General features: G+C 38.2%; 1 protein-coding gene across 6 annotated transcripts in view; it reads left to right on the forward strand.

The window, feature by feature from the left end:
* The window catches only part of POLA1 (DNA polymerase alpha 1, catalytic subunit), a 301,162-nt gene that overhangs the window by 151,764 nt on the left and 133,386 nt on the right, over positions 1 to 16,012 (forward strand). The window lies entirely within an intron of this gene.

The following is a 16,012-nucleotide window of genomic DNA, read 5'->3' on the forward strand; positions in this document are numbered from 1 at the left end:
TAGGGAAGAAGAGAACATTTGACCAATGATGCTGAGCCTTAGCATGCTGGCTGTGAGTTCTTTTGGAAGAGGCCACACACCAGGAAGTAGAGTGGGATGTTTTGTAGGGTATGAAGAATCCATATTAAGCTTGTTTTTCATCTTTGCAAGTTAAAAAAAAAACCTTTAAAAATTTCAAGTGGCCGTGCATTCCTTGAAGACAAAATTAATAACAACCCCCCAGCATAATGTTGTTAAGCCAGAGATTGAATTAGGGGTACCTTTTATCAAAAGTGCAATGAGGACAGAGTAAAATATGGGTTAAAATATTTGCTCCACAAAAATAAACACCTAGTTAGCATCACAAGTAAGCACCATTAATGGTTCCCAACGGTACTTGAAGAAGGGTAATTTTGTTAGGAATATATAAAACTAAGCAAGCACATCTGATAAATTAGAGATAAAACATCCTCTCACTCTATCCCTCCTGCCCACACCCATGTAAATCACTATCAGAGCTTCTCATTTCCATTGCCTTTCCCTTGTCAACAGAGCTATCTTGTGCAAGTGGACCTGTGAGTTTTAAAGCCATGCAATGGCATTCAGTAACTCTGCTGTTTCGTTGCAAATATGCAGTGTTCAATAACCCTCAAAATTTCTCATTTCTTACCTGTGGTGATGTGGTTTGGTAGTTTTTAGGTTGTAGGTTGCAATATGCAGTAGAATCACAGGTATATTAGTTCAAAAAGTTTAAACTCTAAGCATTTTTGTTATTGTTTATTTCCTTCTGCATTTATATTTAGAACATTTAAAAAGAATAAATTTGGTTTCTTTTTTGTAGACTCTAACAGCATAATTATAAGTGCTATAAAAGGCAGGCAAAGAAGCAATAGATATATATCCCACCCATTCAGCATCGCAGGCAGCCCAGTCCATGCTGCCCAGCAGTGCTTGAAGAAGGGTAATTTTTTTTAGGAATCCGTAGAACTCATCCCAAATCTTACTAAAACCAAAAAAAAGAGAACATATTGAAAATTAGTATTTCTTTTTGCTTCGTACTATTTAATTGGGAAGCCAAATATTAATGAATGCCAGGGTACCAATTGCATTTTTTAAATGTGATATTCTTTATTTTTATTCCTTTTTTGTTTTTAATTTTTCTAGAAAGAGTCTCATTCTGTCACCCAGGCCGGCATGCAGTGTTGTGCTCATGGCTCACTGCAGCCTTGAACCCCAGCAGTCCTCCCGCCTCAGCCTCCCAAGTAGCTAGGACTACAGGCACATACTGCCATGCCCAGCTAATTTTTTATTTTAAGTTTTGGATAGACAGGATGTTGCCCAGGCTGGTCTTGAGCTCCTGGTGTCCAGCAATTTTCTCTCCTTGGCCTCCCAAAGTGTTGAGATTACAGGCATGAGTCACTGTGCCGGCCTTAAATGTGGTGTTGTAACACCAGTGTCCATTCATGGAGGGTTGTTATGTTTTTAATCATGAATGGCTGATGGTTTTTTTTTTAGATGTCAGACAAGCTCATTTTGAGTCAGGTGTAATATTTTGCTGCTATGCTATGGCATATTCTCACAGAAAAACTAAGAAACAAGGGACTGGTGGTGATGGGAGTAGAATCTCATTGTAAGTAATTTATCATTGTACAAATCTAAGTGAATAACAGATCAAATCCAGTTCCCTAAAACATGCCAGCTATGTATTCTATACAAGCAACTTATCCTGGTATATTATTTTAAAGGAATTCTAATAAGCAAATAAGTTCAAATACAGCCATTTATGCCACCCGACTTTTATCCTTTGTAGAATAACTTTTACCTGTATTTTCTATATTTATCAGAAGACTTCTTTATTTAATCATAACCTTATGGTATGAACCCTGTTTGGGGAGGCTTAGGTCTAGAGCCTAATTTTGGGGGACTAACACGGGACCCTCACCAAATTCTGAGGTGCCGAGACTGCAGAGAATTGTGTCGCCTATTGAGGACTGACCCCAGAGCAACTGATGAGACCTGAGCTTGGGCCATAGTCTCTCCCTTACCCATATCATTCCCCACATATGGATATCCACCCTCCTCCTGAGTTGTTTTTTCAGGGGTGGAGGCGGTTATAGCCATAACCCTTTCCATTGCTTTCCCTGCATTCTGAAAGCTTAGCACTCAATTTTATCAGTGATCAGACCAGCCACTGCTAGTCTCTTACCAGATCTGTAACTTGGGCTAGGTTCTGAACTTCTGTAAGCCACAGTTTCCTACCCTATGAAATGATCATGGTTAGTAATAGTACCTACCCCATAAGGTCATAATGAGGACTGTATGGGATAATGCGCTTAAAGTGCTGAGAAAGTACCTGGAGAGAACTCATTATTAATGATGACTGTTCGAATCTGAGACAGGGTGAGTGAACATGGCTCGGCTGTGTTCCTTTTGTGTGCTCAGAAACACCAGAGATTCAGACCTGGGCTGGGCCTTGGTGCCCAAGTCTTTCCAAGGTATCTCCAAGATATCCATCTGAAAGCTTTTGTCTTCTACTGCTCTCTCCCATCCATTTAGAAGGGTACCAGACTGTGCTGTGTTTCCTCTTGGCCCTCCCTTCAGTTTGTCAATATGGTAGTTTCCTTTTCAGTGTTGGTGAATAGAGTCTCAAAGTCAGCATTGGGAAATGGATACTCGGCTATAACTCTCAGGGCAATAGCGTAGAATACTGCAGAATACTACAGCACAGAATATTACAGTATCGTAGACTACTATAGCACCCAGTATTGTGCCTAACCTGATAATTGCTCGGTAAATTTTATTGAATGAGTTTATGTTCTGAGAGGTTGATGCTATCAAGTAACTCTCCCAGGTCACACATAGTAGCATCAACACTGTGACCATACTTGGAGACCCTAGTTCAGTATTCTGTGCATAATAACTTGGAAGACAGCCAGTTATGGATACCAGTTGCTTAGTATCTCCACTGCAGTCACTCTTAGAGTAGGATGGATCAAGAGCCTTCACCATTAGCATTACATGCTAGGCCAGGTCACAAGGCTGACTAGGGCATGAGTCCAGAAGGCTGATGATAGCCATCCAGCAATGGACTAGTACAGCCATTGAAAAGGAGCACATATGTTGAACTTGGGGTTTCAGCAACCTCTGTTATGGTTTGCCTCCTCTTGACAGGAAAATTGGAAGCTTTTGAAATGTTGAGGAAATGCCATAGGAGTTGTCAGATATCTGAAAACAGGTGGGTAAAAACAGAAAAATACTTGTGCCAAAACAGTGGAATTCCTTTCTTCAGTTTGATTTCTCTAACCTTGTATATTTAGGAAAAACTCAACTTCAGGTCTAACTCCAGTCATCTAGAGCTACTATCTTGTAGTAGAGTAAGAAATTGAACCAGAACAGATTCCATTTAACCTTTCAAAAGTGAGATTTTCACACTGTTGACCTTCTTGACTTCAAGGAGCAAAAACAGAACTATCAGTTCTCTGCTGCATGCGTCAACAAGAGATGGGAGAAGAGTGCCCCAGGCGATGGCTGTTTTTCATATTTGGTTTGCCCAGAGAATGTACATTTTGGTTCACATATGGAAATCAGCCCTTTGCAAATAGTTACAGATAGGAATTTCCAGATGACCTTGTCTAGCTTAGTCTTGTCTTAATGGAATAACCATATTTCTCTTTAGGAGGGGGTTAATTCAGCTGCCTTTCCAAGGCACCATAGAAAAATTCTCAAAGCCTGGATTCCAAAAAATGCTACTACTGATGAGAATTAGAGCACTGATGTTTTCTAAATGATGGGTGTTGGTTTGTTTTGAGCTTGGCATAAATCACGTTTGCCTTAGCTTGCTTTTGAAAAGCAATGTATAACTTTTTGTCTTGGTTCAAAACTCATCTGACTCTTGACACTTCTTCCAAGTTTCTGTTTTTGTTTTTACTGTGCTATAGCATAATTCTCAGGGTAGGTAGTTTTGTGAGGTCCATCACCCAGTTTGTTTTGTGGAAGGTCCTCGGCCTCATTCAGGCTGCACAAGTGCTCATGGTTTCTTGGCTGTTTGAGGAGCTCTTGATGCTTCTGGGAACCTAGATGATTTTCAAGCCCAGCTCTTAGGAGCCCAGCCTAACAGGGCTTCAGTCTCCATCCACTGTCAAAGAATGTTCAAGAATAGTGGCACGAAGTGGCAGGAAAAAAAGAAAACTGCCCAGGATTTACATCTATATGTATGCTAAGGATTTAGAAACCATGTCGATAAAGTTACAGCTAGTCTTTTGAGGATGTTTTCCCTCAACTACAGCTTTCCATCAAGAGCCACTTCTTTCAGAAATTGATCAGCAAAGAAAGATCAAAGGAAAGCCCAGATTCAAGAGAGACCTCTTTAAAATTTCCCAGCAAAATAGATTCTCTTACTGAAGAACGTATGCAAGTGGTATAGCACAGTGGTTCTCAAACCTTCTGATTGGTGGGACCCCTGTATACTCTTAAAGTACTGAGGGTACTGAAGAGTTTTAGTTTATGTAGATCTTCTTCTTCTTCTTCTTCTTCTTCTTTTTTTTTTTTTTTTTTTTTTCACTGCACCAAGTCTTGTAATGCTATAGTTTCTTAAAGGTTAGTTGCAATGTGGAATCTGAAATCATATCAGTAAACTTTTTGTGCTATGGTATATTAAAATCCATCGCTCTGTCTTGCACTTTGAGCAGATCATTTACCCATGCATGATTTTGTAACATCATGCCTTGGTCTCTTAGAAAATACTGGTTCACTGACCTATGAAGAATTTCCAAATTCATTATACATTTCATTATACAATTTTTTTGAAATTACATTTGTTCATATCATCACCAATCTCATCAGAAAAGTCTAAATATTGGGAAGCTGTTGAGCTCATGGTAGTAGATACAGATTTTCCAGTGAAAACTAATTGAAAGCTAGAATTTTGTCATTGGTTACAAATACTGTCAGTTGATTTTTCTTGAGGTTACAAGATAAATTGGTTAATTTTTGAGAAAATGTCTACAGATACCCAACTCTAGATAACCATAGTTATCTATCAGTTATTCTTCCAAGTAAAGATGGTGTTCTTTGAACAAAGTGGTTAGTTCAGCTCGCAACTCAGACAGTTGTCTGAGTGATTTTCCTGGAAACAAATACTGTACTTCAACACATGATAATAAAATGATATATATTTAAAGGTTGCAATTTAATAAAATTTTACTTTCATTGAAGACTTTCTTAAGTGAAACTGGCTTAGCTATCTATTTGTTAGACTCTGAGCACCTGGTGATGAGAAGTACAATGATGAATCGTACAGTTTGGGACAACTTTGTTGTTGGTGTTTCTTTTTTCTTTGAGACAGTCTCACTCTGTGGCCGTGAGACTTGGCTCGGTGGTGCAATCTTGGCTAACTGCAACCTCTGCCCCCTGGGTTCAAGCGATTGTCCTGGCTTGGCCTCCCGGGTAGCTGGGATTACAGGCGCCCACCACCACGCCTGGCTAATTTTTGTATTTTCAGTAGAGACGGGGTTTCACCATGTTGGCCAGGCTCCTCTTGATCTCCTGACCTAAGGTGATCCACCCTTCTTGGCATTCCAGAGTGCTGGGGTTATAGGTGTGAACCATAGCACCTGGCCACAGGGGGCCGCCACTACTTTGACTGATGCTAATGTGCCAGGAGATTTACCCATCATTGACTTTGCACCATCAATGCAAACTTCAACACAGTGAAAAAACACTAATATCATCACAATATTATAGAAAGTTTTTTTGACTTTACGGACTCCAGAACCTTCACTTTCGGCTCTAGCAATTTATCCTAAAGAAATGTACCCCAGGCAGGGTGCGGTACATTTCTAGGTGCCTGTAATCCTAGCACTTTGGGAGGCCAAGTGGGTGGATCACCTGATGTCAGGGGTTCGAGACTAGAATGGCCAACATGGCGAAACCCCGTCTCTACTAAAAATATAAAAATTAGCTAGATGTGGTGGCACATCACTGTAATCACAGCTGCTCAGGAGGCTGACCCAGAACAATCGCTTGAACCCAGGAGGTGGAGGTTGCAATGAGCCGGCATTGTGCCACTGTACTCCAGCCTGGGCAACAAGAATGAGACTCTGAAAGAAAAAAATGTACCCCCAAATTTATGTGCAAGAATGTGCATTGATGAATTATTGTTTTGGGTAGTAAAAAAATTGGATATATCTAAGAATAAATGTTTATTAAATACATTATGCTATATCATAGGAAAAGCATATTATGTGAACAATTGAAACAACATTTTGTGAGAATAAAGACACGAAAATGTGAGAAAAATGTTAAGGGGGAAGAAAAACAGGAAACAAATTAGTATATAAGGTATGATTCAATTATGTGATAAAGATACTGTGTGCATATAGATGTGTAAATAAATAATTGGAAAAATAAATACAAGAATGTTAATAGTGATCATCTTGAGTGGTAGGAATATGGGTGTTTTAATTTGCGTCTTTATTTTTCTGTTGTCTAAGCGTTGTACAGTAAGCATGTGTAACTTTTTGGCAGAGGGTTGTTGGTTGCATTTTGAAAATTTATTTTTAAATTTATATTCAGTACAATTCACTCTGGTTTACAGTTCTGTGAGTGTTGACAAATGCATAGAATCATATAACTGCTACCACAGTCAAGACAGAACAAGGTCATACTTTCTGGCATGTTCTTCTATCTAGGACCCACTGTACTAAATATGCTGCCAATCCCACAGATGCACAGAATGAAACTTAGTAAGGTGTGTGTTTCTTTGCTTGGCAAGGAGTAGGTAGGTACATGATCTGTGAATATAAAATGAAATTTGAAGGACAATTCCCCCAAAGAATGTTGGAAGAAAATTCTAACGTTTCCATTGGAGCTTCATCACAAGAAAATTTCAGCTCTGAGGATTTGGGAAATAAAACTAAGTCATATTCATTGCTTCCTTTCAATGAGTCATGAAGACAGAGAACTTCAATGCTGTTATCACTGGTTCCAACAGTCAAGTAGCGACCCCTAGGTATACTAGGGGTAGGGGGCAGTGTTCCATGTATACCAAAACTTGTGCATACTGAAGTCCCACAACTGACCCTGTGGAACCCTCAGATGGGAAAAACTAGCACTCCATATATACGGGTTTCACATTTTGTAATTATTGCCGATTTGATTTGGTTGAAACCAATCCATGTATAAGTTGACCCACACAGTTCAAACCTGTGTTATTCAGGGATCACCTGTATATTTACAATTCTTGCTTTCTAGAAAATAAACCTAGGTCTTAAGATAACTTTCCTGTATTCAAATATGCATCCATTTTGACCTACTCAAGTCTATAGCTGAGTTTGTTCTTTTACAAATTCGAGCATGTGTATAGATAGATTCATGCACTCATGAACACAAGAAATAAAACAGTTCCTATGAAAACCCTAAAAACTCCCTCCTGCTATTCCTTTATAATCACATCCTCCATCCAACTCCTAACTCTGTCAGCTGTGATCTGTTCTCATCACTAGAAATTTGTCTTTTCGAGAATGTCATGTAAATAGACTCATACAGCCTTTGAGACTATCTTCTTTCCCTCAGTTAATTCCTTTTATTGATGACTATATTCCATCATATGGATCTGTCATTTTGTTTGATGCAGTTACTCACTGAAGGATGTTTGGGTTGTTTCCAGTTTGGGGGAATTATGAATTCAGATGCTATAAACATTCGTGTGCAGGTTTTTGTCAGCGCATAAGTTTTCATTGCTCTAGGATAAATATCCAGGGGTAGGGTTGCTGGCTCATATGCTAAGTATGTTTCACCATTTGAGACATTGTTACACTATTTTTCAGAATGGCGGTATTATTTTTCGTTTCCATCAGTAGCGTATGAGAGTTCCATTTACTGGGCATGTTCACTGGCACTTGGTATTGTTGGCATTTTTTATTTTAGCCATTTTAGTATGTATGGAATGGTTGCTCATCATGATACTACTTTACATTTCCCTAATGACTAACGATGTTGAACATCTTTTCATGTACTTATTTGTCATCCTTATATCCACTTTGGTGAAGTGTCCCAAGTTTTTCCCCATTTAAAAAAAAATTGGATTGTTTGATTTTTTTACTGTTACGTTTTGAAAGTTCTTAATATACTCTAGATACAGATCCTTTGTTGGACATGATTTGCAAATATTTTGTCCCAGTTTGTAGCTTGTCTTTTCATTCTCTTGATATTGTCTTTCACAGAGAAAAAGTTCTAATTTTTATCAAGTCCAATATATCAGTACTTTTATTGATTGTTATTTTGATCTCATGACTAAGAACTGCAATTTTATATCTATGTCTATGATTCGTTTTGAATTAATTTTTATAAAGTGTGACGCTTAGGGCAAAGTTCAATTTTTCCTTTGGTCTGTGTGTGTCCAGTTGTTCCAACACCATTTGCTGAAAAGACTATCCTTCTTCCACTGAGTTGCTTTTGCACCTGTGTTAAAAACCATTTGAGCATATTTGTGTGGTTCTGTTTCTGGACTCTTTGTTCTCTTTTATTGATCTCTCTGTTTATCCTTTTGCCAATACCACACATCTTGATTACTGTAGCTTTATAGTAAGTCTTGTATAGTGTGATTCTTCCATTTTCTTTTTTTCCAAAAATGTCTTAATTATTCTAGTTTGTTTACCTTTCCACATAAATTTTAGAGTCAGCCTGTCTTTATCAACAAAATTTTTATTGGAATTGTGTTAAATCTGTATCAATCACTTGGAGAAGAATTGACATCTTTATTATGTCAAGTCTTCCAATGTATGAACGCTGTATGTCTCATTTGTTTGGATCTTCTTTGCTTTCTTCCATTAACATTTTATAGTTTTCAGCTTACAGGTCCTGTACATGTTTTGTTAGATTTATATACCTAAGGAGTACATTTTGGGGAGGGGCTTTAGTTTTGTTTTAAATTTTGCTTTCCAGTTGTATTCTTTAGTATATAGAAATGCATTTATATAATTTTTTTGTTCTTTCTTTCTATAGTTCAGAAAGTCACAGGTAAATCCTTTGGTTCTCAAAAGAGTACTGAGGATCCGTGAAATGTCAAGAATATTCTACATAAATGGATTGTTAATATGTAGCCCTTAAAATTTATTTTGTAAATCTATATTGATTGACTCAAATATTGGCCACATAATACTGCCAAGTTTGAAAAATACCAGCTTTTGTATTGTAATTTTACTTTTGTAAAATTCGTAGATTTACATAAATATCTGTATGTGTATATGTGCATAGAGAGAGTTGTAAAAGGATGTTTAACATATGGCGAAAATCATATTGGACTGGTGAAAGTTGTAGGTGATTTTTGTATTTCCCATATTGATTTTCTCTGAATATTTCACAATGGGCATGTATTGTTTTTAACAAAAAAAAATAAGCTGCTTAAGAAAGAAAACATAGTGAATGTTAATATTGTCCTTACCAGTGAGTAAGGATAATAAATACTCAAGTCCTATTTGGGAATTAAGTACTTGAATTGTAGAAATCTTGATATTGCCCCAGCCATTTTAAGATTCTAAAGTTTTATATGGAAAACCAAAGGAACATGTTAAGACCACCAGAACATTCTAAGAATGCCACATTTGGAATTTTTCTGCCCTCTAGCATTTCTTTTTTATCATATACTTGTGCCTTTACTAGGCAGCGACAGAGGGTCTCAGTCTTGCCTATACATTAGCATCACCTGGGCAAGTTTTCCAAGAGTATCTGATGACTTAGCCCACCCTGGAACACTAGAATTTCTGGGGTTGGGGCCAGGGCATCAGTATTTTTTTTAAAGTTCTCCATGTGATTGCTAAACCCTTAAAAAAATACATGTTAATGAATTCTAATGTACCACTGAATAGTTAACATGTAATTTCCTTGTGTCATATATGAGAATATGAAAGTAAAAGGTATATATACTTTCACGCCTGTATGAAGTTGACCATGTCCTTAACATATAGAAGGGAATTAAATTTCTAAAACAAAAAATGAGTTCTCATGTGACCAAAAGTAATTTTTGAAAGCAAAAATATCTATTGCATCTTTGTATTTATACATTTTTATATAAATACCATTCTTCTTAAGTCTTCAGGTTTAGTGCTGACTCTTGACAAATAGCAGATAATTAGCATTGTTCAGCCTTGTCTCTTCTCTGTTGTGGATATGATTGTATAAACCTAGGTGAGGAGTATTTTGTGCGGAAATGTCATCTTTCCTGTATCTCCTCTAGAAGACTCCCTCAATAATGATTTCATGACATCACCTGATCCAGTATGCTGAGGAATTATGTTCTTTCCAAGCTTTTAAAGTAGTTCAGACCTGCAATTCTGTTACTACCCTCTCAACCTTGACTGTGACTCACCGTAGTCCCTTTTGGACTAGCTTCAGCTTCCCATCTATAGGAAGTGCCTAGTTTTTTGTACAGCCTAGCACTCCGTGAGCAGGGCCTGAAAGTCAAAATGGGGCAATCCCTAGGCTGCATTTCTCAACATTCCTTATAGGAATCAGGTAACAGAAATGGGATTCTGCAGCTGCTTCAGTATATAGGAACTTGAGTGAAAATTTAGGACTGTCCATCTTTTGGAATGTTTTGGCCTTCTTCACAGTTCCTGTGGTAACTCTGAAAATTTTTCAAACTGGTTTTACTTAACTACCTATCTACACAAGTATGTCAGTACTGAAACAGGCTGTCTGGACCCTCCTCTTTAAACACCATGTTTTCCTGCTCTCACACACCAAAAGTACTTAATTTGCCTTCAAAAGGTGATTTTAAAAGGAGAGGATTCCATTATGTTAATATACATTGTATATTATACAGTACACTGCAGTTTTCAAAGCATTTTTTATACTGTACCTAGTTTGTCCCTCACAATATTCCTGTGAGGTATTCAGAGCAATACCCTCCAGTATTTCCCAGCCCAGGATGACTAAAGCCTGCAAGTTGTACACATTGGATATCATGTTAATTGTATTACCTTCTGTTTACTTTGCCTTTTCCTCCATTCCCACTGCTCTAATTCATTTCCTGGTCATCTCATACTTAGCTTGCTAATCCATCTCCCTTTTCTCTATATCAGTCTATTCCCTACATCATTTTCAGGATTATTTTTCCAAAACAGGATTAATAATGTCATCTTCCAACTTAAAAACCTTCTGTGGTTGCTCAGATCTTATAGATTAAAATTCAGATTTTGGAGCACTGCATTAGCTCCCAAGCCACCCGTTCCACCTTTTCCACCCTCAGTATCCTTTGCAGACCATCTGCCCATCACACTGGAGAGCTTGGCATTCCTCAAAGATCCCATATGCTTGGCTATCTCCACACCTTCACTCCTGCCATCTCCTCTGCCTAGTACCATAGCCTACCACTCGTGACATCCCACTGCCTTCAGTGGGATGTGAAATTCTTCTGCCTTCAGTGGTGCAGTCTCTGGAAAGCCTTCTTCAATCAGCTCTCCAGACAAAATGTCTTACTGTCTTCTGCATGCTCCCATAACCATTCGTACACACCTCTGTGGTAGCAGCTACTACCGAGTTGATTGGCTCTTTTCCCCACAGGCCTTGAGCTCCTTGTGAACACAAGCTGCGCTGTGTTGTGTTGTGTTTAGTTTCATGTCGTCTGAGCAAAGCATAGTGCCAGGGACATGGCTGACACAGGACTTGCTCATTTGAGCAAGGGAGTGATTTTTGGAACCTTCAGAGAAGCTGTGGGTATAGTATTTGTGTTTGATGGAATAGCAAATTCTTATTTATTTATTTTTTTTTTTTGTTAATGACTCCATAGCCAGTGGATGGCATTTTCTAGAATGTCATCTTTAATCTTTTTTGCTGTCTAAACTTCATTCACCTTAGGAATCTCTAAGAAGTTAAACTTAGTCTTGCATCATACACATACACATACACACACTTTGCAGGTTTTCACCTTAAAATTATTTTCTGCGTTTCTAGCTTGTTCTTGAACCACAGGTGTGGTATTGATCTTTTCTTTTACTTAATAGCACCCTTCCTGGCTCCAGGACCATGACCAGAAAACTGGCTTCTTAGCACCAAGGCTGGTTTTCAAATTCTTGTTGGTTTAGGTTCTCTTAAAACTAGGCCGTTATATCTTTTTCCTATTAACACCAGAATTAAATACCCAGAATACAGTTTTGAGAAACCCTTAGCACCATGTATATATGCATATGTATTTGTTGGGTTTTACATGCTCTTTTCCTAGCCCTAGCTTGCACAAGGACTCTCTTGCACAAGAGTGATAGAGCTTAGTTGACTTTTGCCTCCTGTTGGAGAGCTGTTACGTTTGTTGGTCATGTGGTCAGTGGACTTCCTTCCTGTTCTATACTTGGCTGGTGGTTGGAGCACGTAATGGTCTGGCAGGAGAAGATAGTTCAGCAGAGAAGGGCTCATAAATAGAATTGTATGGCCTTGATTTCAGGGAACCTTTCTCCTCTGTCTACCTTCAGAATGACTATTTCCCAATTTTGGAAGATAACTTGAGTATGTGGTACAGAATTAAATATTTTGGGGCAATAATGCAGTATTTTATTTCTGTTCTGGGGTTGCTAGTAGAAGCAACTCTGTGGGAATAAGCTAAAGCAGAGGAGTGGAGATGAGCTTAGATGGCTTTTCTTTTTAAACAGAGCATCACTAGCAGTTGATAGAACAGCTGTACTTTTGTGTTACTTTTCTCTCTTTATCTTTTTTTTTTTTTTTTTTAGACGGAGTTTCGCTCTTGTTACCCAGGCTGGAGTGCAATGGCGCAATCTCGGCTCACCGCAACCTCTGCCTCCTGGGTTCAGGCAATTCTCCTGCCTCAGCCTCCCGAGTAGCTGGGATTACAGGCACGTGCCACCATGCCCAGCTAATTTTTTGTATTTTTAGTAGAGACGGGGTTTCACCATGTTGACCAGGATGGTCTCGATCTCTTGACCTCGTGATCCACCCACCTCGGCCTCCCAAAGTGCTGGGATTACAGGCTTGAACCACCGCGCCCGGCCCTCTCTCTTTATCTTTAACAGGTAAGGTAAAATGTAATTTGCAACACTTGGAACCTTGTAAAAAACAACCAACCAAACAGATAACAAACCAAAAAGAAATCATCTAAGTCACACACTGGATAAAGCTTTCTCTGAGCAGCCTCTGACTTCTTGGACAGCAGTCCTTCCCCTTTCAGAATCCTAACACCCTCTCCCACCACCACCCTGTCAGTGTTTTTGTTGAGGCCAAGCGTCAGACACCTAGCTTTTGTGTTTGGCTCTAAAATCACAGTTGTTTTATCATGTTAAACTGTCAGGACCATGCCTTCTTGATATAAAGCCCCTGAAACATCTATTGCAATGCCATAGACTCAGCAGATACTCAGTTGTTGTAGTTTTTTGTTTTGTCTTTTTTTGAGACAGGGTTTCCAGTCCTGTTGCCCAGACTGGAGTGCAATGATGTGATCCCAGCTTACTGTAACCTCTGCCTCCCAGGTCCAAAGAGTTCTCCCACTTCAGCCCCTCAAGTAGTTGGGACTAACAGGCAGGCACCACCATACCCAGCTACTTTTTGTATTTTTGTAGAGTTGGGGTTCCCAAGCTGGTCTTGAACTCCTAGGCTCAAGCGATCTGCCCGCCTCAGCCTCCCAAAGTGCCGGATTATAGACGTGAGCCACCACGCCTGGCCAACACTCAGTTTTATATGAAGTCACACTCTCTAGAAGGATCTGAAGTCCATTTTTGTATTTATAAGAATGTAGATTGTAGGAGCAGCTCATTTTCTAAACTAATGTTTTACCTGGTTCCCTGGTAATCTTTTGTGTGATTTCAGGCCATCATCACAGAAGTTAATGTCTGATATCCATCATGATGTTTGTCTTATGGGAAGAAAAGATGGGCTGTTCAGAAGAAACAAATTAGGTTTTGGTAATACTAATACTAAGTGAATCAGTTGTATATTTCAGAAATTTAGAGAACCTTTTTATTTGTTGAATTTGTAAGTAAGGCCCGCATGATGTTTAACCATTACCTATCCAAACAATTTACTTCAAGCCAAATTTTGAACTGCATAAATGGTAACATAATGTTTATGAAAACAGGTTCTAAGCAATTCTTATTTCTTTTTCAGTTGTGGTGCTAAATGTCTATACTAAAGATTATATAAATTTATACTTGCATCTTTATATTTCTTTAAAAATTTGTTTTATGATCTAAGGTTTAAAAAATTTGATAATGCTGGCTATATGCACATACTCTTTAAAGTCAGGAATCATTTCTTCTAAAGTAGACAATCAAAATAAGCAGTTTGAAGAGATGAATTTAAGACAGCAAAATTGTTGTATCTTCAGCAGCGTAAAAGAAATACTGTACCTTGGACCAGAAAACGTATATTAGCGATGGTTCGGTTAGTGACTGCATAAGCAAAATAAATACCTTAGTGTAAAATACAGTTTCACATGACAGCATGTTTGACTAGTAGTAAACATCTGAATTTAGGGAGCAGTTAATACTAAAATGTGTTCTGCTCCTTTGCATAAAAATACATTAATATGAAATCTTACAATGCCTTTGTTTCTCACTGATTAATATTAGGAGAGATCTGGTCAGGTCTTGTTGATCATTTGTTTTCTAGGAACATGAGGAAAAAGTATCTTTCACAAACCTTTCCAAAAAAAGTTACCTTATTTCTCCTCGTCAAGCCTTCTAGTTACTTTGCAGAATAAGGCTGCATCGTTTATTTTAGATGTAGAAAGTTGATCAGACCATTGCTTTTTACTATGAAATGGCAGTGTAATGAGTTAAATGATAAACTTGCATGCACAGGGAGATTTTCTTCCCTCTGTTAATCTTTAAACAATTTCTGTGCATTCAGAAAAAAAGATACCGTTGAAGACCCCAGATTGCAAAAGCAGTGCCACTTCTTCTGAGAGCTTTGGGGCAATCCTCTGATGTGTAATTGCTTTTACATCAGTCACAAGAGAGAGACAAGAATGCGCTTTCCTTGAACTTAACAGTTTGGGCAATTTTCTATAATCCAGTAAATACAAATTGTAGCTTGATTATTCATCTACGTCTGTCAAGCAAATTTTAATGGATGAATGAATGAGTCAAATCTATGCATGGAAATATACAAATGTGCAAAATATGGTCTAATTACCAGGCTGCTGAATTTACACAAGGTCAGGTAAACAAGGCACCAGTGTAATGATTATTAATTGTTAATAATGCCTTTGGGAAAACATTCACATTTTCCTTCTGAATACCTAACAGTTTGCCTTTCTAATCATTTTAAACTCTGAAGATTTTAGCTGGTTTAAAAAAAAAAAAAAAACATTTTTGCCCTACTTTTATCCTTTCTCTATAATTGCTTACTAATTTTTTTAGAATAAAGGTAAAATGTAATACATTTTTCAGGACCCTTTTGGAAATCACAGTTTAATATGATGGTGAAAGAATTAAGGGAGTAGCATACTCACAGAGCAGAATGAAATAGCTGCTATCTTTTGTCTTCATTGAAGGGAAGAGTGTACCCCCCCACCCCCACATCTTCCACCCTCTTTTCAAACCTAATCGACATTCTACAACACAAAACCAAGGTGGTAATAAGGGAAAGGAAATCAAAGCAGGCTTTTTTTCCCCTCTATTTACCATAGTAAGTCAACATTTGACTCTGTCTTGATATTCTATAAAATGAATGTTGGAAAAAGAATAATATGAATGAGTAGTTTCCCATCGAAATGCCCAAGGGCCGAAATAATTGAGGGAGTACTTGCTAAGGTTTTTCTTAGTTCAGTAACTCTTGATCACTGTGCAGTTGTGTAGCTGTGCTATCATTAAGGGCTCTCCATGTCTGGAAGGACACCCCCCTCTCCCAGCTTTAATCCAAAAGTCATAAATTGTAGAACTAACATGTCGTCTACGGGTCACCCAGGCGAAAACACTGCATCTTGAGAAATCCATCTTTCTGCCACTGTGCTTTGAAAATCTTTTGAATACTTTGCATTAATGGTGCTTCTGCAATCTCTTGCTGGGCTCTCTTCTCATCTTCACAAGCT

Source organism: Sapajus apella, unplaced genomic scaffold, assembly GCF_009761245.1.
Source record: "Sapajus apella isolate SASKATOON/1434 unplaced genomic scaffold, GSC_monkey_1.0 scaffold17, whole genome shotgun sequence".
Taxonomy (NCBI): Eukaryota; Metazoa; Chordata; class Mammalia; order Primates; family Cebidae; genus Sapajus; species Sapajus apella.